Source organism: Passer domesticus, chromosome 6 (assembly GCF_036417665.1).
Source record: "Passer domesticus isolate bPasDom1 chromosome 6, bPasDom1.hap1, whole genome shotgun sequence".
Lineage (NCBI taxonomy): Eukaryota > Metazoa > Chordata > Aves > Passeriformes > Passeridae > Passer > Passer domesticus.
In genome coordinates this window covers 7,609,507-7,625,040 of record NC_087479.1, presented here as the reverse complement: position 1 = coordinate 7,625,040, position 15,534 = coordinate 7,609,507, and the positions used below count along the sequence as shown (strand labels likewise).

At 46.2% G+C, this 15,534-nt stretch overlaps 1 protein-coding gene across 17 annotated transcripts in view; it reads left to right on the top strand.

Moving 5' to 3' along the window:
- The window catches only part of KTN1 (kinectin 1), a 77,328-nt gene that overhangs the window by 6,806 nt on the left and 54,988 nt on the right, over positions 1-15,534 (top strand). Inside the window, exon 1 of one of the 17 annotated variants that reach the window (XM_064423038.1) lies at positions 12,204-12,340. The exons of the other annotated variants lie outside the window; for them this stretch is intronic. The gene's annotated coding sequence lies outside the window, so the exon portion shown is untranslated. Of the gene's footprint in view, positions 1-12,203; positions 12,341-15,534 lie in introns of those variants that run through there. 17 annotated transcript variants of the gene reach the window in all.

The window sequence follows — 15,534 nt, the reverse complement described above, 5'->3', positions numbered from 1 at the left end:
CCAGATGTACCTGAGAGCATCACCATGGCTACAGCAGCTCATAGCCACTGGAGCTTTTACAGGGCATTTTCAGGTCTGGGAAGTGATCAGGGTTTAGGGTGCTGTGCCAGGAAGGGCCCTTCCCCCAGGACTAGGTGGGAACTCCTTTGCCTCCTTCAGCTTGCTGTTTTCTTGGGAGACTCTGTGTCCTGTCCTGCACTTTGCAGGGGATGTGGTGCTGGGAACTGGCAGAAAATGGAATTTACAGGTCAGTGCTGTATCTCCTGGCACACCTGCTGACCTTTGCTTGGTTCAACACCTGTTGGCAGCACGTGTGGCTCCAGCTGTGATGGAAAGGCAAAGGGCTGAGCTGCTTTTTCTCTTCATGCTGCCTGGTTTTGTGTTTACAGCAGTGCTGGTGGAGCTCCATCAAGCTTTACTTCTCCAAGCTCAGGGAGAATTGTGCTGAGAAGGTTCCTCCCAACCCTGTTCCCAGAGCAGCATTGTCCAGAAGAGAGGTGGAGGTGGCATCTCAAAGCCTTGGAAAGCACCAAGCTGCCTGGAAGATTTATGGAGGTTTTATTAGGATTTTATTGGGTTCTCTGGGCTTTCCCACAGCAGCTCAATGGGAGTACTGGCAATTTTTCCTTGTTGGCTTCACCTAAGGTCACTTCCATATCTTCAGCCTGTGCTACACTACCACTAGGATTGGGTTGCATGCTAAATTTAGTGAACCTTTTTACAGCTAGGTTTGTGTGTGTAAAGCCAGAGGGTTTTTTAGCAGCTTTTAAGGGGTTAGAGCCTGATTCAAGATGCCCAACAAGGCCAGGCTTTCTTTGCACAGGTGGCAGCACCCCAGGCCAGGTGTGGGAGGGTTCTTCTCTGCCTCAGTGTACTTCCACACGGGGATTTGCTGAGGTGCAGAGCCCGTGGGAGGGAGGGAGGGCTGTGGAGGCACAATTAGAACTTGCATAACATGGTCTGCAGTCTGGGGCATGTGAGAAGTGCTGGCGAAGGGGGTTGGGTTTCAGAAGTTTTAAAGGCTTGTGAAAATTCTTGATCAGATGTTTCCATTACAATCCTGCCTTTTTCAGCCCCCCCACCCTCCACCTCCAAGTTTCTACCTCTTTTCCTATGCTGTTTGTATGCCAAAAGAAGAATTTTTTGGCTTCAGGTCTGGTGTAGCTATTTCTAAGTAGATTTTTTAATCCCTGCTTGGCATTACAGGCTACTGGAGTAATAGTTTGAGATGTAACTTAAGTTGGAGGCAAATAGGTTTAGATCTGTGTGGTTGCAATGGAGTGATTGTTCAATTCTTGCACGCCAAAGGAGGAGCAGATTGTGGGACAGCAAAGCAAAGGGAGTGAGAACCCAGAGAAGCGTGAGAGAAATGACCTCAATTACTCTGCATTTCTGTTGCTGAGCATTTTTAGGCCTTTTTAACAACCTGGCATGTTCTTGAGTTCAGATGAGTGCTGAGCACGTTGGGGCGGGTGTGTGTGCTTGTGTTAGGAGGCTGTTTTGGGGGCAGAACTCTGGCCTGTTGGCTTCTTGACTTGAACTCAAAAACTCTTCAAAAATGCATTTCACTGTTTTCAGTTTGTTTAGGAGACTCCTGGAGCCTTGGTCTTTGTGGTCACAGGTGGAAAGCACCAGGAAAACTTGAGAGATGTGCTTTGAACACACCTTTTGCAGGGCTCTCGTGTAGTGTTGCCCAGCTCTCAGAATTGCACTGTATGTGGGGGTTTGCAGTGAACTGGACTGTGGAACTGGGACCATTAAGGAGGGCTGCAACATCCCCTGGGCTGCTGCTGCTCAGAGGAACATTAGCAACCTCAGCATCACTCACCTGGGGCATCAACAGCTGCATGAGGAAGGTGGTAAAGGAAAGCTCCTTCACTCTGTGCCTCAGGTGTGATTCCAGTGTTAAGCAGGTCTGTGGAGGAGCTGGAGCCTTTTCCCTGCTGCTGGAGGGGAGTCTGGTCCCCTCTGGGTGTTTCAAGAGGCAAATATTGCCTCGGGGTCTGCTGAAACACTGCACTGATTCCTGAGAACATGTGACCTTCCTAAGCTGCCTGCCAGAGCCTAAAGGATGTGGGTGATGGCACTGTGAGGTGACACCAGCTGTGTCTCGAATGCCTTCAGCAGACTGGTCAGTGAAGCACAGAGAGGTTAACAAGGGGAAAAGAAGCCTTGTGCTGTTCAGGAGCACATCTCCTTGTTGTGGAAGCTGCAAGGATGGTGTCTCCGTGGAGCTGGGGCCAGTGAAATTCTTGTTGTAGTGCAGGAGGTGTTTTGGATGGATGGTGAGGTGAGCTCTTAGTGCCGCCCTTGATAAATGAGATACGTGCAGTGTCTCAAAGGAGAGCAGAGAGAGCCTTAACACTTCACCTGCCTCAGCAGGGAAATGGCCACAGTTCAGCAGCAATTTCTAAAACTTCAAGTTGTGCTTTTAAATAGAGTTCCTGCTCATGATGCAATTTATACTTTGAAATGCACTGGTGTAACTTGTATGGTGCCAGTGCTGCAGGGATTGCTTCTAAAGCTTCTTTTGTTCCTAAACCATTTTGAAACTTTGTTTCTAACAGTATTAACAGCACCACATTCTACAATGTGAGGGATCTGGCTTGGATATAGAAGTGCTGTCTTTATGCCTGTGTGAAAATGTGCTTTAGGATAAATGTTGAAGGACAGCTTTGCTATGGAGCAGTCAAACTAATTCATATCTGCTGTGGAAGTTTGTTCAGCCTTCAGCTGGTGCAGATTTCTGCTGGAGCAGAAAGTCAAAATATCAGTGCTGTAGGAAGCATCAACAGCAGAACCTTCTACGGTCCGGGTTTGGTCCTGAGCATACCTCTAAACATTCCCTGTGTTCAGAGGGTTTGTAAGTAGAGTGTGAACAATGCTTTAATCTGGCAAATGATTTTAAATTTAACGCACAGTTGAAATAAAATCCAACCCTCTTTGGAGTGTCGTTCCTAATGTCACTATGGATTAAAACTCATTGATTGCTACCAGCATAAAGAATGAAATAAAACACAGTGCCCCTGCTCCATGCAGGGGCTGCAGATTGACCATTACAGCACTGAGCACCTTGCTGGATTGAGCATTGAGGGTGTTTTCCCAACTTGCAGCCAAAATGCAGCCATGGCCCATTGCTGCCCATTTGTCCCCAGGCCAGCATTGTCCTCTGGCTTCAGCCCCTCCCTGCAAGGTGGGAGCAGAGGAAGCTGGGCAGGGTCCTGTTCCTTGGGTGCAGTTCAGGGCAGCAGAGCTGTTCCTGCACAGAAGAAGGGAGGCTGGCAAGTAGTGCCTGCTCAAGCCTGGCTGTTCAGATTTTCCAGTGTTTTTGTCTTTCTGACCCACCAGTGGTGTAGAGTATTAAAAGTAAAAATAGACCTGCTGATGCAGTGCTTAGCAGGCTGTGTGGGCTGAAGAGGAGGCAATTCCAGCCTCGTAGTACTCCCTACATTCTAGTTTGGTAGTTTTGCATGTTGGTGATAATTTCCTTTATGATGCCTCTGTCAGCTTACCGGAACTTTGACTTCTCTGTGTTTAGTATCTGTTCCTCCAGCTACCCAACCTAAACTGAAGCTGCCCTTTTAAAATCTTGGGGTTGAGAAAATAACTGCATGCCCCTGACTTCTAAACTCTTGGCACATTTGAAAATTTATTATCACTCTGTGAACTTTGGTTGTTTAACTGGTGGATACTTTTCCCCCCATTCTTTTATTGTACTGTGTGTGGTGACAAAGAAGAAAGAACTTCCCTGTTGATTTCTCTCTGTTTGCAGCTGAAGAATTGTCAAGACTCAGTCTGAGGATGGGGTGCAGCAATCTTGTTTCACTTGCTGCCTTCTGATGCTCTCATTTAGCTACATCTGTGCCACATTGACAGTAGTTTTCTCTTTAGAGACAACTGAAATCACTCAACTGCTTAGACATAATGTGTGCAATAAATAATGTCTTGAGACTCCAGGTAGTTAGAAGAAACCACATGAAAACGTCTAGATCTGATATAATTCACAATCACTGAAGTTTTGATTTCCCTCTGAGCTAACAACTCTCCTCTGCCTTGCAGCCTGTTCCCAGCACAGCTCAATTTAATTTTCCTCTAGGAATTCAGATAGATGAGAGCATCTGTCTGCTGCTGGCTTCTCCTTTTGTCCATTGCTGCTCAACAATAGGATTGTCGAGTCACTGAGAGGTTAACGAAGCTTTTTTTTTTTTTTGTCAGTGGTCCAACCTCTTTGTATAGCTGTGTGGAACAGCACACTGAACAGAAATAATGGGAAAATCTTGTTGCTGGAATGACTGGGGCTGTCATTTTGTGATACCAGGGTAAAGACCTGCTTAAGCTTCGGGCTTGTGGCTGTGTTATGGAGTGGCTGAGCACAAATCTCTCTACAAGAACATTAAATATTAGTTTCTCTGTGTCTCCTTGCACCCAGCAGGGTTGGAGCAAGGGGAGGGAATCTGAACGATTACAGTCTCTTCCCATTTAGTATTTAGAATGGTTTTGTTAGGAGCTTTTTGGGGTTTGGCATTGGGAAAAGGATGAATTGTAGCCCTTAATTATGAAGTGTGGGAACAATTGGAGCTGGACAGACAGGCAGCAGTCCAGCTCCTCTTCCTGAGCGAGCAAAGCTTTTGTGCTGTGCCATCCCACTGCACAAATGACCGTGCCGGGCTGGTGCTGGATTGATTGGTTTTGATCCCTTTTAGGAAGGGGTTTGGAAGCTCTAATTTTGGGTTTATCACAGTAGTCAGGCTCCTGCCCTGTTGCTCTGAGCAAGGCTGTTACTGTGGCTGCCCCAAAGAACTTCCCGTGGAGGGGGGAGAGTGGGATTAAAACCCAGTTGTTAAATCCAGTTGAACTGGGACATCAGTGGCTTGGCTCGTGTGGGTTCAGTGACAGAGTGACTGCAAGGAAAGATGTGAAGATGCTGTGCTTTGCTCCTGCAGGGAATGGAGAGCTTTGAGGAGGAATTGAGCTTGGGATGGTGTGGGATGGGTGGCACTTGGGTGAGCTGTGGCTTGCTGGGTGTCACCTGGGACACTTTTATTGCCCTGTCTCTTACCAGCTTGTGCATGAGGGCACCCAGCAGAGCAGGCTGGCAGTGGGATTTACAGGAGTGTTTGCTGGTGGCAGTGCTCCAAGAAACTCTCACCTTTTCCCTCCAGAGCACCTCTCCAGGCTGGGGTTTTCCTACAGCTCAGGCAAAGTACACCTGTTATCACTCAGGCCCTGCTGCTGATCCCAGCCATGCCTCCTTTCCAGCTCTCATTCCAGCAGAGCTTGTGCTGAAAAATGGAGAATACAGAACTCCTCTTTGGGACACAACTTCACATTTTTTCTCTTTTTTTTTTTTTTTTTAAATCTTCCCCTCCTGGGAGCTGCTGAACCTCCAATAGTGGCTGGTGTATGCATGGCCCTGCATTCTCCTGTTGGGAATGTTAAAAATACCAGCTACAATTTTCCCTTTCCACATACCAAAATATATTAATGTGCTGCTGCTTTGATTAGTCATTTCCTCTTCTTTTGTTCCTTTCGCAACAGGGTAAAGGACAGCGTGTGCACACTTGAGTAAAATCTTGTCTGGTTAAGAAGTTTGAAGCTAAATAGATTCTCTTAGGTTAATACCTGTCTTTGTTGGCAGAAGAATTCTGTTCTTATCCCTTCAATATACATTCAAAAATAAGTCTGGATAAAGTCACTTTTATGGTGTTCAGACTAAATATCTTTTGTGTGATTTATTTTTGTAGTGGAAAGAAACTCTAATATGAACAAGATTAATATTCTTAGATGAATTTAATATATTCTTGCAGGAAGACCTTTGGTGATACATTGCTATAGGACATTTTCCAAATTCATTTATTTTGAGGTTTCTTGTCTTCCTTCTGTGCCATCACCTCGGTGCATGCAGTCCTCCTTCCCTGAGCTCCTGTGAGACCTCGTTCAGTGTGGGTGGAAACGTGGTGAAAGCAGCAGTGACACTGTTGGGCTGTGCATGGCTCAGTTTGGGGTTGTTCTGGCAGCCTCTGCACCCTCGGGGTGTGGGGGTACAAAGGTTAATAAATCCAACCCGCAGGGACCTGCTTGCCCTTGAAGCCTTATATTGAGGATATTTTTTGCTTCTCTGTTGCTGTGACTGCCTTAGTGAGAAATTGGGGAGAAAAGCTTGAGCACCAGGTGGTCTGGAGAGCTGCAGAACAAGTGGTAGGTTTAAAACTTCCTTGTGTGTGTGTGGAGGAATTCCAGTGAATAAGCTGAAAAGTTGCCTGGTGAGTATAGTTAAGGGCAAAGTTGAGTAGAAATCTGGAGAATCAAGCAATAAACTAAGACTGATCTCTTCTCAGTTAAGTCCAAACTTTAGAAACACAACCCATAAACAACATGCCATCCTCTTTAGCAATCTGTCGTGGTTTTCCTGTCGCTGTGGCGCCGAGGGCGGCTGCTCTGCCCTGAATTCAGATGGAGAACAGCTTGTGCCTGCCCAGGGAGGGAAAACTCTGCTGCTGGGGATGTGCAGGAGGAGGATTTTGCCTCTCCTGGGATGCACAGGCAGGTAATACATTCGAGTTTTCTCCTTGACTCTTTGCAGCTCTTGTGTATCAAAACCTGAAAATCTGGGTTGGTTTTTTGAATGAGCATTAGTCTCCCAGTACTCGGATGCCATTCATACTTTCACAGAATCTGCTAAGGCAAAAAAAAAATAGCTGGACCAAAGGCCTTTGCCTCTTTTGTTTCCATCTCCTCTTATTTTACATTTATTTTTAAAATTATTAACAAGAATTCATAATACAGGAATATATGTTTATATAGTTATATTTGCTGTATGCACTGGGAAGGGGAAAATGTTCCATTCCAGCTGTTTTCTCTTTGCAGATTTCTGTGAAGGTATGAGAGGAATTTGAGTACTGAGAAGCTACTGCTCATACCTGCTTTCCTCTGTTACAGAATCATGGAATGATTTGGGTTTGGAAGGGACCTTAAAAACTATTTGATTTCCACCCCATGCCATGGGCAGGGACACCTTCCACCATCCCAGGCTGCTGTAAGCCCCATCCAAACTGTATTTGAACACTTCAGGGATGGGGCAGCTTCTCTGGGCAAACCTGTGGCAGGGCCTCACCACCCTCACAGCCAAAAATTTCCTTCCACATTTGGAATTGGGGATAAAGAGATGAAAGGGATGTAGCAGCCCTGAATGTCTCAGGAGATGACCTTATGTTTTTTTTGGTTTTACTTGGAATTTGGGGCTCTGCCTCATTTATGACCAGAGGGTGGTCAAGTGCATCATTCCCGTGGGTGCTTCAGACTTAATTGAGTTAAAATAATAGAGCATGGCAGGGATAGGTGCAGAATGAACACACTTACAGTAATGCAACTTATTCCTGCGTCAGAAAGGGATTAAGCTGTGTTAGAGTGAGCAAACCCAGCTGGGCTCAGACCTGTATTGTACCTGCCCTGGCTTTTTAGGGGCTGGTAGCTGCTCCCTGAGGCTTTCTGTGGGTCCAAGGTGAAGATTATCTTGTGAATGTCTATTTATACACTAGACCACAACAGCTGTCTTAAGGCCTTTGTTGAGGTGCAGAGCACTTTAAAGCTGTGTAAATGGCTTTTGTGTGTGGTAAAGCTGAGCTGCTGTGGAGTGTCACAGCAGCCTGGATTGTACAAACCCCTGTGAACTTCCCAGACAGCTAATTAGAATAAAAACAGGTGTGACCCGGTCCCTCCCTCCTGCCCAGGTGCTGGGCAGAAGCAGATTTAAGGTGTGGTTGTGTGTGTTTAATGCTTTTGCCTGTCTGACCTAGGAGTGCTGGCTCGAATCTGTACCAGGTTTGTGCTTTTGGATGGGCTCATGTTGCAGGAGATCCCTTGATGCTCAAAAACTACATGACAGATGGAACTGCTGCTCAGACAGGGAACCTAAGCTCAGCTTTGGCCATAAGTCTGCTAGATTTGGCTCTTATTTGTAGTATTATTTTGAGAAAATTCTGTGATCTCTTTTTTAGTGCCTTCCTATTTTGAGAAGTATCACTTCCCAGTTCCCTGTGCACGGAAGCGGGCGGTGATTGAAGAGCAAATGTCTGATCTGGTCCCTGCCTGCGTGGAGAGCAGGGAAAGGGGAAGTGCTTACCCAAAAGCCTGAGCTGGCTGCTTGGGTGTTTAAATGCCTCTCAAATAGTTCATGGTGGTGTGGGCAGAGCGTGTCTGTACATGCATGTGTGAAGGAAGGAGCTGGGGAAGCCTCAGGGACTCCTTGGAAGTAGCGATGGGAAGATGCAGACTTGCTGAGTAATTCCTGCTGGAAGAAAGAAACCTTTGATTCTTTGCAGGCACTTTGGAAAAAGGTAGTGTAAAGATAATTTGTTATCTTCTAACTCTGGGGATAATAGGGTTGTATGTGTGAGTTAGCTGATAGTGATTTAAAGGGGAAACTTGCAGTTTCTGGAGCCTGGTGAAGCCAAGGACATTTTTTGCTGATCCTGACACACACTGGTTTTTATCCCAAGTAAAATCCCCTCACAAATACTGCAAGAAATGTTTTGGTTTCCTAAAACTTTGCTGTGCTGAGCAATATAGACTCATTTAGGTTGGAAGAGCCCTGTAAGATCAAGTCCAACCATTCCCTCAGCCCTGCCAAGGCCACCACTGACCCCTGTCCCCAAGTGCCACATCCACACAGCTTTGAAATCCCCGAGGGATGGGGGCTCCATCCCTCCCCTTGGCAGTCTGTGCCAGTGCCTGACCACCCTTTCAATGAAGAAAATTTCCCTAATATCCAATCTAAACCTCCCCTGGTGCAGCTTGAGGCCATTTCCTCATGTCCTGTCCCTTGTTCTGTGGGAGCAGAGCCTGAGCCTTTGGCTTCCTCCTCCTGCCAGGGAGTTGTGGAGAGCAAGAAGGTCCCTCCTGAGCCTCCCTTTCTCCAGGCTGAACCCCCTCAGCTGTTCCTGGTGCTCCCAACCCTTCCCCAGCTCTGCTCCCTTTTCTGGACAAGCTCCAGCTCCTCTACATCTTTATTTTCCTGAGGGTCCCAAAGCTGCCCCCAGGACCAAAGGTGCTGCAGCAGTGCCCAGCACAGGGGACAATCCCTGCCCTGGTCCTGCTGCCACACCATTGGTGATATCCGTGTATTTGTGCCCGTGCTTTGGTGAGCCCAGTGGGTGCTGCTGTGCCAGGCTCTGTGCAGTTTGGGATATCAGTGTGAGGAATGCAGAGTGTGATTTTCCCACTCTGTGCCAGCAGCAGGTGTGTGTGCATTTATCCCCAGCTAAACACAAGGTTGCTCGCTCCACTTTCACTGATGCTAATTCCAGTGCTGGGCTTTATCCTCCAGCCCAGGTGGTTTCAGGGCGTCAGCTGCCGCCTGGTGAATCCCTGCCCTGCCTTATCTTGTAGGAACTTGCCCAAACAGCCGGGCTGTGGTGGAAACCTCTTGTGGGAGGTACCTGGGTGCTCCCTGCTGCCGGCACTGGGACAAGATCAAGGCCATCTGCTGGTGCTGGTGGCGAGGTGGTGCAGCCGTATTGCGCTCCCGGCTTCCTCTCGGCGCTGCTGCTGCTGCTGCAGTTTGTCAGGTGTTGGCTCTGAAGCTGCATCAAAAAAAAATCTGAAAGTAAAGGCTTTTGTTGAAGCAAAGCTACTCTTTCTGGAATTTAATAAAGAGCTTGTCTGTGTTAACTAACATCAAGCGACTGAGAGCAGACAGAGCCTAACAGATGGTACAAACAGCGGCATGTTTGGAATGGAAAATATTTACCTAGAGGGTATTTGAAGCACTGAGCTTGTGCTCTGCAAATGGCTTAATTGTATCAGTGAAATAAAGTGGAGAGCAAGATTTATTGACAAGTTTTGCTCTGCTCTTGCTGTCAGCACCTTGGAGGGGGTGTCAAGCACTGTTGAGCTTCCCTTGAACAGGTCTCCTTCCTGGGAAGAGTAGTTTTAACACCTGAATGGCTCAGTTGGTGTTTTTGAGTGTCTACAGCTTTCTCCTGTGGCTGCACAAATCATGCTGTCAGGGCAAGACTTAAAATGAAAAATTCAGAGCTTGAAATGCTGTTTATTATGCTTCCCCCCCTCCAAGTCTTGGGTTTGGGGGGATTGGTGTAAACAGAGCATGGAAATAGAGATACAAAACTATATTATTTAAAGAGAATACAAATATGTAGGTTAAATTTTACCCTGAGTAATATGGATGCCACAATATAACAAGGTTAGGAAAGTGTTGGAGGGTACCCAAGGGCCATGGAAGTGGTGAAGGGTCTAGAGGGGAAGCCAGGAGAGGAGTGGCCGAGGTCACCTGGCTTGTTCAGCCTGGAGGGGATGAGCTGAGGGCAGAGTTGATCCTGGTCTGCAGCTTCCTCACGAGGGGAAGTGGAGGGGCAGATGCTGATCTCTCCTTCTGAGCAGCAACAGGACCTGAGGGAATGGCTGGAGCTGTGTCAGGGGAGGTTTGGGTTGGATATCAGGTTCTTTCCCCAGGGAATGGTCCCAACTCCAAGGCTGCCAGAGCTTCAGGAGTGTTTGGAACATGCTCTCAGTCACAGGGTGGGATTGTGGGGGTATCTGTGCAGGGCCAGGAGTTGGACCCAGTGATCATTGTGGGTCCCTTCCAACTCGGGGTATTCTATCACTCTCTCCTGTAATTTTCTGATTTGCCACTGGGATCAAAACTCACAGGTCCATTTAGAGCTCCAGCTTTTGTGGCTGCTGAGTGCCTCATGCATGACTTCAAACTGTGCAATTTAAAAGTGACCTGTGAGAAGATTGTGTGTGACCTTATTGGAAGCTGTGCCTCTTTCTTTATGTAGGTGTCAGGTGAAGTTTATGTGCAATACCTTAATTCTCCTGTGAAAAACTGCTTGGGTGCAGTCAGCTCCTTGCTGGTGTTCTCTGCACTGGGTGGTTTTGGGAATGCTGAGGACTGCAGGGGCTCCTTCCTTCCCAGTGTGGCTCACCTGTTGAAGTTAGCCAGGTCTTAATGAACTCAAGCAAGTTTGATGGGCTAAAATCCCTGCCTGCTCCAACAACTCTTTGTGTCACATCACAGCAGCTCTGCTGTCTTTTTTGTCTTGTCTTGGGACACGAAAAACCCATCATGTTTTTTCAGTAACACACAGGGCTGCTTAAAAAACCCAAATCTAAACCCACCTAAGCTGTAATTCTGCAGTTCTCCCATATACAGTACCAACACTGATGTTAAATGAGCTACCCTGAGGTTTTTCTGGCAGCCCCCCTTCCTAGAGCTGGAGCCCAGCAGTGCTTTAGTCAGGTAATGCAAACAAGTCACAGAGAGCTGGTTGCTCTTGCTGTATGAATGTGGAATAGGCATGGAGTGGCTGAACTTCTTGTTTAATTTCATACCTTGCCTGTGGCAGGTCTGGGTTTAGTTGCCCAAGTTGCAGGCTTTTCTCTGGAAAAGTTGTGGGGGAGGATGGGTTTGGGAGTGAAGCTGTTTTCAGGAGGATCCTCTTTGCAGCTGGCTGATATGGAGCGTGTTCCAAGCTGCGTGCAGATTAGGGAGAACAAAAATAATGTTATCTGTTGGAGGAATTTATTCAGTCCAGATACAGCTCTGAGACTTCTTGCTGTGTTCCTAGTGACTGTTGGATGGGAGTCTGCTTGCCAGCTTGAGAAAATCCCAGGGAAATATCCCAATTAAAGGAGCTGTTGCCTTGGCTAAATCATACGTGGTATCTCCTAAACTGCTTAGTATTTTAAAAAAAGGCATCTTGGTACCTGTATTTCCCCTCTTTAATGTTAGTTTTTCAAAGAGGCACAAATCCCTGAAGATTATGTGCATTTTGGGACCCAAGCATTTATAGAAGCCGTGCTTCTCATGTGCTGGGGCTAAGCTATGAGTGACTCATTAGCCAGATGGAGCTATAATTTATTTCTATCTTCTCAAGTAAGTTAATCCGCTGGACCTAAACTGAATGAATATCCTGTGAATTGTGGTATCTGCACAGGGTGAAACTTGAGATTTAAGTGCAGAAAGGCAGAGGGTGGGTTAGAAAATCCAGGGCAGCATGAACTGGCAGGAGAAGTCAGGTGCAGGCAGTAATAGCACACTGGAGTTCAGAAATAGTTATTTTTCTGTGGCACGGGCTCTGTTCAGGGAACAAAAGTGCAATTCTTTTGTTAAAGGCAGGATGGGAACAGTAACTGGGTCTGTGCACGGCCTGGGACAGATGCAGCTTGTTCCCCTTTTTCAGAATGACTGAAGGGATGTTGTGAGGTTTGGAACTTACGGGTGAGACGGGAGCATGTCTGCAAGGGGGGAGCCTGGCACGGGTGCTGGACTCTGAGAAACGTGATCAAGAGCAGGTTGAATATCAAATGCAGATCAAAGGTGAGTATTTAACCAAATCCCTTGAAATTTAAGTGTAGCTAAAGTTGCTGTGCCTCTGTAGGCAGTAGGGAGGGGGAGTGCAGTGTGATTGCTGCTGGGAGTGCCTTGCTGGGATTGTGGGTTTGGGTGGGTGGGGAGCTGGTGCAGCCACCCTGGAGACTTCAGAGCTGCAAGTGATAAAAAGTCCACTTTTTTTTTTTTTTTTTTTTTTTTTTTTTTTTTTTTTTTTTTTTTTTTTTTTGAGAGTGTCTCCTAACCAGGATGGTAAAACTAAATGGAGCAGTTAAGCTGGTAGGTGCAGGTGTGTCAATGCAGCATTTGCTTTTTTCTGTCTTAATAGAATGAGTTTCTTCATTCTGTTTATTTCTACATGGCATAGAATTTTTCCCCCTATGGAGTGGTTCTGTTTGTTCCTAGATGGCTTGTCAGTGTAATACAGAAATATAAATGGAAATTATAGAACTGTTGTAGTAATTGTAGATTGTCAAAGGACAAGTGGAAACTGTGTGTGAGCCAAAACACTGCCAATTTACCCCATGGCAAGGATGCCACTTTATAAAGACATTTTGACAGAGGGTGGTGTGATGGATGTTGTTTTGTTATTCTGCATAGAGCCAGCAGCAGTGAGATCCCCCTTGAGTGAGTTTTAAATACTCTTGCTGGGCTGAGATGAGAAATTAGTCTGACCATCAGAGCAGAGCTTTTGCTTGCTGTTCCTGTATGCTTAATCAATTCTAGTTACACCCTGAGACTTATATTTAGATTTAGTGGGGTTTTTTGAACTGTGCTTCTATGTGAAAAACTGGATTTGTGTATGGAATTCAGAGATCAGATCTACCTTCCTCTGATCAGTGTTTGGGGTGGAAAGGTCTGTGTGGCTCATGTTTGGCTTTGCCCTAATGAGCAGGAGGGGGACAGGAGCAGGAATGGAGCTTGGGGATGCTCTGGACCTCATCACTGCAGTGTCATGCTCCAGATCTGGGAGATGATCCCGTTTTTGGGGAAGTACAGGGAGCAGGAATGGAGCCAGGGTGCTCTGGACCTCATCACTGCAGTGTCATGCTCCAGATCTGGGAGATGATCCTGTTTTTGGGGAAGTGCAGAGAGCAGGAGTGGAGCTTGGGCATGTTCTGGACCTCATCACTGCAGTGTCATGCTCCAGATCTGGGAGATGATCCTGTTCTTGGGGAAGTGCAGGGAGGGGGGAGCAGGGTGGGGGACAGAGGCTCAGCAGAGCTTGTCTAGCTCTGAGATCAGAGCTTAGCTAGTCCAGCACACATTCCCCACCCAGAGTAGCTGTTGTCATTATGGATTTATGGCTCCTCTGGAAGCAGCTGTAGCTCTTCAGTGTGTCTCTCCTCTCTGGTCTCGGAGCAGCCATCACTTTGTGGAGCATGTCCTGCCTTGGTGGCCATGGTGCCCTCCTGACCCTCTTGAAGAGCCTTGAAGCTCTTTACCAGCACGTGTTACCCTGAGCCTGTGCTTTGCCCTGAGCATCTGGTGTCAGATGCTGGGAGCTGTGTAGGGTGTGCCTGTCCATGCCATGAGTTCATGGCTGGCTGTGTGCTGCTGTCATGAGCTGGGCTGTGCTGGGCTCCTTGTGCTTGGCTATTGTAGCTGCTGCAGTAATGTATTGTAATGATCAACTTAATTACACTTGTGAAAAATCTGCTTAATTACATATTTACTTTGGGGATTAGCTTTTCCCCATAAGCATTCAATATTGACTCTGGCTGAGACAAATTTTCAAGATCTGCTTCCTTCAAGAGATGACTAATATTAGATCACTTAGTGCAGGGAGCTGGGTTTATCAAGTAGCTGTAATTAATCATTTTGAAAGCTCCAGCTTAGTTTTGAGCATCTGTGCTTTTTTTCCCCCAAAAGACAAGCTTTTCTTCTCATCCCTCTCAGCCCTTCCAAAACTTTCTGTGCTGGATGTAATTTTAGACCCTGTAATTTTCAGTGAGCTGTGTGCATGCAGAAAATAAGTACAAACTGGGAGGAGACTTAATGTTAAGACAACTGATGAATAATTAGTGTATTGAAGTGTTAGTCTTTTATTTGGATAACTTAATAGCCAAATTAGTGTTCCCAAGCCTTGCTTTCTGTGCTGCTCAATGCACTGTACAAATATATTATCACAGGAACTCCTCTCTGTCCAGAAATCATTCTATATAACAACTCTTCCCTCTTGAGCCAGAGCCAGACTCCACACCGAGCTCTCTGCAGTGTGGCAGGATGGCACAAGCCAGTTTGTGACAGCAGCTTCCAAACCAGTCAGGAATTGAGGTAAAACAACTTGAAATGAGTAAATGCTCTGCCCAGAGGCAAGGAGAGCTTGCCCTCTCCCTGCACCAAGCAGCTTCTCTGTGGATTTATTCCCTCTGCCCTGGGTAGACACATCTGTTTTCATTTTTCAAGCAGCAGTGGAAATATTCTGAGCAACCTGGGTTAAATCCCTGCCTTTCATTCCCAGGAGGATGGGTGTCCCAAGGGACACTCGAGTTGAAGAGTAATTTTTTCTTGTGTAGAGGAAAATGGAGTTGTGGCATGTGCTTTCCATGATGGGTTTTAAACTGAATTGGTGGATTGGGAATTGCAGTTGCCTAATTAGTTTGGATTAAGTGTGGATTTTTTTTCCAATATTAGGTGGTGGCTTTTTTTTTTTTTTTTTTTTTTTTTTTGTTTATTTTCCTTCTTGGAGCAAACAGTCTGGAGAAGATTTTTTTTTGTATTCTTCTTGCAAAAATCCAGGTCTTTTTATAGCAATCAGTCATGAAATGGGAAAATCTGGCTTGTTTTGACCCCAAAGTTAGGTTTTTTAACCTTGTTCTGACTTTTTTTTTTAAGCTCTGTGGTTCCTGCTTTTTTAGAAAGAAAATAAATATGATGTTTGGGACAAAAATACTGTTTTCAGCAAATTATCCTGGAATCATCTGGTCTGTATAAGTGCCCTAGAACTTTTATGCCATCACATGTTCAAAATAAGTAACAGATCTTCCTGTTTCCCCATAAATGTATGGAATTTTCCTGAGTGTAAAGCTGGGTTTTAGACTTCAAAAAGCAGTTTTGAAAATACCTGATTCTTTATGGCTGACTAAAATTCAGGGCTCTCTCCTGTCTTCTCCTCATTCCACTTTTGAAGCTGTCATAAATCTGGGAACAAAAGGAAGGTGAAATTTAACTCCCACTTG